The sequence below is a fragment of the Oreochromis niloticus genome, linkage group LG11 (assembly GCF_001858045.2).
Source record: "Oreochromis niloticus isolate F11D_XX linkage group LG11, O_niloticus_UMD_NMBU, whole genome shotgun sequence".
Classification (NCBI taxonomy): domain Eukaryota; kingdom Metazoa; phylum Chordata; class Actinopteri; order Cichliformes; family Cichlidae; genus Oreochromis; species Oreochromis niloticus.
Window position 1 is genome coordinate 31,689,837 of NC_031976.2, and position 7,965 is coordinate 31,697,801.

Below are 7,965 nucleotides of genomic sequence, written 5' to 3' on the forward strand. Positions count from 1 at the left end.
TACATCATCTGTGAAATACGAATGTCCACAACAAATTCTGTGCCAACCCAGCAGACGACATTTCACCAGGTAAGTGTGAACTAACTTTGAGGCAGTGATTGATGAGATCATCAAACAAATTTTGATAATAGAAGATAGGTTGAATAAATAAACAGTGCAGTTTTACATTACGATTTAAACACACACACACACACACACACACACACACACACACACCAAGACCTGATTACTGTCAGACCTGTTGAATCAAGAAATACTTAAACAGAACCTGTCTGCGGGCTAAAAGACCTCAGAAAGCAACACGTAATGTCACAATCTAAAGAAACTCACAAACAGATGAGAAAGAAACTTGTTGACAACTATCAGTCTGGAACGAGTTACAAGCCATTTCTAAGGCTTTGAAAGTCCAAAGAACCAGGGTATGCCCATTATCCACAAATGGAGAAAACTTGGAACAACGGTGAATGTTGGCAGGAGTGGCAAAATCTACTCCAAAACCACTCCAATAATTTATGGTAAGCGATTGGCAATCACTTATAGGTTAAACAGGAGAAGAACTTTCAGTGGGATCACACTGGCCACAATGATGAGTGGTCACACAACACTCTACTTTGAATATTTGATCTCTTTACAGAAAGTGGTGATTGCGGCTATTTACAAATTACAGATGAAAGGGCCTAAAATAATGACATAAGTGGTGACTTGCCTTCCAAAGCCAAACTCAAAATCACCTTTTTGGTCAGTTATCCTGAAGCAGACGTCTCAAGGAGTAGATTTTGGCCACACACACACACACACACACACACACACACACACACAGTTGAGGGAAAAGGAAAAGACAGGTCCCAAACAAAACACACAAAGCCTGACCACAACAACACATGAATAGGCTAAGACTTTATTTAGTCAGGGGGCCTCGTCTTCATCATCATCAGACTACACAGTCTCTGTTTAAGGAAACATTTGGGTCGCATCACTCTTAGCTTTGTAAAAGTCACTGTTGCACGGCACTACGCGGCTGTCAACTGTTTCACTCACTCACATGGAGGAACGGAGGACAGGGGGTGGGTTTCTCTGGTTCGGACTGGTAATGTATCACCACATTTCCATTATAAAAGGCCAGAGGGTCCTGTTCTGATCAACAGCATTCCTCAGAGCCTCATTAGTAAACTAGACGGTGCCAGAATGATTCATTTAGAAATCGGGGGTTGGTGGGTAAGACATGCTCTCTTACTCCCCCTCTTGCTTTCTGTCTTGTTTCTTTTGATTTCTGTCTTGCTTTTAATGTGGCTTTGTAAGGCACGCAGTACACTTGTGTATGCACGCATGTAAGTTTCAATTAAGAGCACTGGGGCAGTTATCTGGTTGCTTCTACATGTGTGTCACTATATCTGTGTTTCGGTGTGAAAATGTGTGCACGTCGTGTTAATTTTAGCATTTCTGTGCACACATACGTGCATGATTGTGTGTGTGTGTTTGAGTGTGCATGCCTCCTTCATGCACCCTACTATTTGTGTGCCTGCATCAGCCAATCACAACGGCCACTTCATGATCCTAGCACCATCATTCCACCATGCTGTCAGCCAATCGCAGCCTGCTGATGAATCCCAGCAGGTTTGACTCTGAACAGAAGAGAAAAAAAATCTTCACATGCCTTCAACATGTTCACTGTTTTTTCTAGTTCCTTTTCTGCTGCCCCCATTTTACTGCTTGTACCCTTCATACATACTTTACACCTCTGATAGAGGATTTTCCCCATAATATCAAGTTACAAAGAGCATTTGTTTTCCATTCTAGATAAAATGAAAGTGACTCGCTGCTTTAATTCAAATGGTGTGTATTTTTGATGTTCTTGTCACTTTAAAAATGCACTCTTCTTATTAGCGGAACTTCTTTATAGCATTTCAGTGAGAATGAAAGTGTTTTTCAATTTAAAAAAAAGAAAAAAACATGCTGATTATGTTATAGATTATGCCAAGGGACTTGAGACCCTTCCTGATTTAAAAAAATAGGTCATAAGATTTTAAATAATCCATCCATCCTCTTATCTAATTCACAGTTGTGGGGAAGCTGAGCCTATCCCAGCTATCAAACAGTGCTGCGTGGATAGGTCAACAGTGTGTTGCAGGCCTAACATAGAAAGATAAATAACCATTCACTCTTATGGACATTTTAAGATCACCAATTAAGCTAACTCAATGCTTGTCTTTGGACTGTGAAGCTGGAGAGCAAAGGCAAAATGTGAAAACTCAATGCAGAAAAACCAAAGGCAGCCAGTGTATTTGAACCCAGGAACAGTGCTAACCACTGCGCCAATATTTCCAGGTGAAAAACAGGGACTAAACACAGAAACCTTTACCAAACCCAGAAATGGAAAAGATTGGCTGAATGCTCTTCCTTAATTCTGTGTCAGTTAGTTAGTTGTTGGAGTGATTTTAAATAATGTGTAGGGCTATTTTGTTGTCTAATCGTGGATAGTTTACCCTTCTGTGGTAATTTGTGCTCAACAAATGAAATGACAAGTCACAAACAGACTTGAGTTAAAAAAAGAGAAGGAAACCTAGTGTAATTAAGCATGCATTTTTTCTAATGGCCGCCAGGAGGCGACTCCTCTGGTTTTGTAGAAAAATAATTGGAGAAAGATCCAAATGCCCACTATGGTCTCAGTAAACACTTTCCTGATGAGTTTATTGCCTCAGTCCTTAGTTTTGAGTCTTAATGTTAATTTTGTGGATTATATACGAGTAACATAGACAAGTACCTATGTTACTCGTGATACATGGTACGATTTTGGGGGTTATTATTGAAACCTAAAGTCTTTGGAATGTCCTCAGTTTCTCGCTCAGATCCACTCTTTGCTTAAGATGTCTTATATCATAAAACCAATACCAAAGCCATACGTTTTGAATCAACGCTACAAAACAGAAATTTACTAACTTTGGTTAACCAAGGGTCACCGCCGGCCCTCACAAGGCAGCAATAGGGTACTCCCAAGACAGGTTTCTAGTCCATCACAAGACAGAAAGACCACATTCTCAGATTTACACCTACACACAAGTTCGAAGTTGACATTCACTTCAATTCAATTCAGTTTTACTTATACAGCGCCAAATCACAACAACAGTTGCCTCAAGGTGCTTTATATTGAAAGGTAGACCCTACAATAATACATACAGAGAAAAACCCAACAATCATATGACCCCCTATGAGCAAGCACTTTGGCGACAGTGGGAAGGAAAAACTCCTTTTAACAGGAAGAAACCTCCGGCAGAACCAGGCTCAGGGAGGGGCAACCATCTGCCACAACCCAACAGACTTGTGACATGAAAGTCTTTGAATTGTTTTTAAATTTTTGTTTTGTATTTCTCTTGAAAGACACTATACACTAACACTAAAATTTGACGAGAGTCATGATGAGGACATTACAAAGTACAGTGGGTATTTCAGCTGTAAGTGGTAGCTGGACAGCTGTGTTGGAGAGGATTAGGTTTGTCTGAAGAGATTGCAGGGTGCAACATTGAACCTAAAGTGGAGTTAAGAGCACTTTTAATGCTCTGATATTCTACAGTCTATTTCTAGATGACCGTAAAGCTGCATAAGAGTCGCTTAATCTGCCTCATCCATCCGTGTGTGTGTGTTTGTGTGTGTGCGTGCTTGTGAAGGCAGAGAAGGCCGGAGGTCACTGCATTTGGATCTCGTCTGCTCAAACTGTATCCTCAGCGTGGGTTTCCATGGCAACGACGCCCTCTGTCTGAAGATGCACAAAATCGCTGCCAGCAGCAGATAAGTGAGAGTGAAGAACAGAAGGAGAGGAAAAAGAAGGGTGCGCATATAACGGGGAAAGGGTTAGTGCACATGGAAAACACACACATCCTCATGCAGGGCTAATATCTGCTTTAACTCAACAGGTTTCTGTCTTTTCTCAGAGGGATCAAGGGGCAGACTGTTAGCATCCATGTTTCTGCTTGAAATCAGTCTCACCAAAATCTTCCAAGCTCCCATTATCATTCCACATTCAGTGAAGCTTTGTGGAATACTTTGCGGCTCTGACCCTTGCCCTCGTTATCTAATTCCCTTGAACAACACAAACACCCGCTACAAACACAGCCTTTATGTGTTACATAAGGGTACAGCTGGGAAAACATTCATTATTTTATAATACTGCTTCCTGATTTTGCAATAAATCGTGTGTGCTTCTATTCAGCAATAATCAGGGTTATCTGAACTGTAGGTGTTTTATTTAATAGGACTTTATTTTATTTTATTTTATTTTTTTGTGGTACACAGCTTTACTGTTTCCCATGTTTAGTGATATGTCTGACATTCCTAATACTTTTTTTGGATCATTGGATCATCTTCAAAAGGTTACTCACTGAAATGATTTGCTAATCCCTCATAATTCAATTCAATTCAATTCAATTCAGTTTTATTTATATAGCGCCAAATCACCACAAAAGTCGCCTCAAGGGCCTTTATATTGTAGAGTATACTCTATAATAACAGATACAGAGAAAAATCCAACAATTATATGACCCCCTATGAGCAAGCACTTTGGCGACAGTGGGAAGGAAAAACTCCCTTTTAACAGGAAGAAACCTCCGGCAGAACCAGGCTCAGGGAGGGGCGGGGCCATCTGCTGCTGCTGCTCCAAGGTTCCTCACAGTGTTACTGGAGGCCAAGGTAATGCCTTCCAGAGTAAGAATCTGGTTAGATACCATATTTCTAAGATTTTCAGGGCCGAGTACAATAACCTCAGTTTGATCTGAATTAAGAAGCAGAAAGTTAGCGGCCATCCAGCTCTTTATGTCTTTAAGACATTCCTGTAGTTTAACTAAATGGTGTGTGTTACCTGGCTTCATGGATAGATAGAGCTGGGTGTCATCAGCATAGCAGTGAAAATGTATACTATGTCTTCTAATGATACTGCCTAGGGGAAGCATGTATAATGTAAACAGAATTGGTCCTAGCACCGAACCCTGTGGAACACCATAATTGACCTTAGTGTGTGAAGAGGACTCTCCATTTACTTGCGCAAATTGGAGTCTATTAAGCTACGTTCACACTGCAGGCGAAAGCGCATCAAATCCGATTTTTTTTACCCTATGCGACCCATATCCGATCATGGTATGACAGTGTGAACGGTACAAATCCGATATTTTCAAATCTGATCTGGGTCACTTTCGTATGTGGTACTGAATCCGATACATATCCGATGTTTTAGAAAGCGACTGCTGTTTGAACGGTTATGTCGCATTAAATCCGTCTTTTATGTCACTGACACAAGACAGACACCAATTATCAGCGCCGGAAAAGCGCCCGAGAAGACATCACGAACGCTTCCTGGCCATCCAGTGTAGACAGTGAAACTGTTGGGAAGACAACGTGAACATTTTATTTGTACTGTATAATCTGCAGATTCTGATAGAAATCTGCAACTATCCTTTGAAGCACTGCTCCTCTCTAAAACTGCAATAAGGATCATTATTAGGTTACTTACATTATTATGTAAATAACAGAATAATTTAAAGCAAAAATTGGGAAACGTAAAGTCCGAAGTCTTTATATTAAGGGCCATCAGTCAAACAATATTGTTTGCTCTGGGTCTAAACAGAGCGCGTTGTGTGTGACGTCTTCTTTTGCGCATGTGGGCCGCTTTGAGGGTTCACACTAGAGAGCGTTTGCTGTTGCATTTTATTTGTAGTGTGAACAAGCAGACAAAAAAATCGGATTTGATAAAAAAATCGGAATTGAGCATTAAGACCTGCAGTGTGAACGTAGCCTTAGATAGATATGATACAAACCACTGATATGATATGACACAGGCCATAAGAAGATCATTTGTAACCTTAGCTAAAGCTGTTTCTGTGCTGTGATGAGCTCTGAAACCTGACTGAAACTCTTCAAATAAATCATTCCTCTGCAGATGTGTACTACAGTCGTTAACTGTGAGGAAGAGGATAGCACTGACAGGATAAAAAGAACTTTAAAGACTTAAATTATATCCTTGACTTATTTGACTAAAATCATGCTCACACTAAAGTTGTTTTTATGCCTTCTCTGGTACTGAAATGGTTTAGCCCCATAGCGCAAATCTAGTAGGGCAAAAGAAATAACACTAAACTATGAATGCTGCCCTGGAAAACCAACATCAACAAGTTCTGCATCTTGTCCAAATTCAGGTCAAGAAATGGTCCCCAGTTGGTGAAGTTCTCAGCATTTACTGGCTCAGGTCTACAAATTTAAAACCTAATGAAATCATGGAACCAGAATTGCCTCACTAGAACACGCCCAAGTGCAATGACACTATGCTTAAATAGTCCCCATAGAGACAGCGTTGCGCAAACTGCTACAGCTACTTGTGGATTATCCTCCTAATACATGCAGTAATGCATTTTCAAATGTATCTACTTTAATCTTACCACAAAAAACACAGATTAAAAGGTAAAGTAGAAAAATATTAGTAACTGAATACTGCCTGAAAGGAAAAGATGCCACAGCAATGAGTAGGCGTCACAAAGATGAAGAAAAAAATTAAACCAAATCATGAGAAAGAAAGAAATATTTAGCAGCTAATCTTTTGGATTGATGGTGGAAATCTATTATCCCTTTTATCTGCATTTTAGTTGCCATTAACTGAAGAAACATGCCTCATAAATAAGGTTCAGTCTGTCACAGTGTTACTCTCAGAGGGATGACGGCACCTCCCCCACCCTCCCTTGCTCGGTAATGTAATGCCCACTTGTTGCCATGGAGTCCAATGGTACTTTTGCCTTCACTTGCTTCAATTCAGAGGACCCTCCTTCAGTTTGTGTGTGCGTGTGTTTGAGCATGTGTAGTCATGTGCTACTGCATGTGCCAGCTTCCACAAGTGTGTATGATAGGCTGGCAGGAATAAAGAGAGTGATAATCACTGTTGCTGCTGTTTTTGTAGCTCACCGACTGCTGTTTCCTATTCTGTGCTTTTAAAAAGTCTTTTCATGTACTTTTCAGGGGCTGAAATGCTCTCTTACCCCCCGATCTATTTATTTGAAGAAAGAGAAGGGCATCCAAACCTTCCCCCACTCTCCACACAGCAGCACCCATCTAGCCTGGGACGGATCCACCACAATACTGCTGTTTAACCCGTCTTTTTCTTCGTGATCCAAAGAAGAAACCTGACAACAGGCTGCAGGCACTCCAGCCTCATCTGAGACCCATTCAGGGTCTTTTACAGCTCTTGGTGAATGTGTGTTTTGTTGTTACTGTACTTTTATCCTTGTGGAAATTACTTCACAAAAGTCACAAAAAACTGTCAAGATGCAACCCATAGAAAAAACAAATGATTTATGATTTTTCTCAAATGTAAAATATCAACATTTTAAAAGTTTAAACCCTCAGAACAAGAAAAACAAAGGAAGCTGTCACCTAGAATGATTTCAGACTTACCTTGACTGACTTTACTGATTTTGTTGAAACTAAGCTTAAGACCTGACCAGAATTTGCCTTGAAACACATAATACCTGATTTTGTTCAATCATTTCCAATCAAAAGGTTCTGTGGCTCCATCCATAAAAAGACCCCTCAAGGTCCTCTTTTATGCACCTCTGAACAACTTTTAGCACTAATGCTGATTTGACATTGCAGCAGCCTTTGAATTTAATTTAGAAGAATCAGATGAAGTCACAGGGAACAAAAGTTTCTTAATAGTTTATGTGACCAGTGACAGATGTTTTGGTTCGGCCAAAAAAGTGAGCCTAGTTCAGGTTGTTTGTGCTGACTCTGAGGGATTAATTTAAGGTGTGCAACAACTGGTGAGAATAACAAGGGCTTGTTCCTGATGCACCACCTTTAGGTGTGGACACTGCAGGATCATGAAGATCATGTCAGTCTGACACAGAAGGTTTACTCTCTGCACACGTATAATTGCAGGTGGTCAATTGCAAATGGTAAGAATAAGACTTAGAGGAAGCAGTTGTCACATAGCTG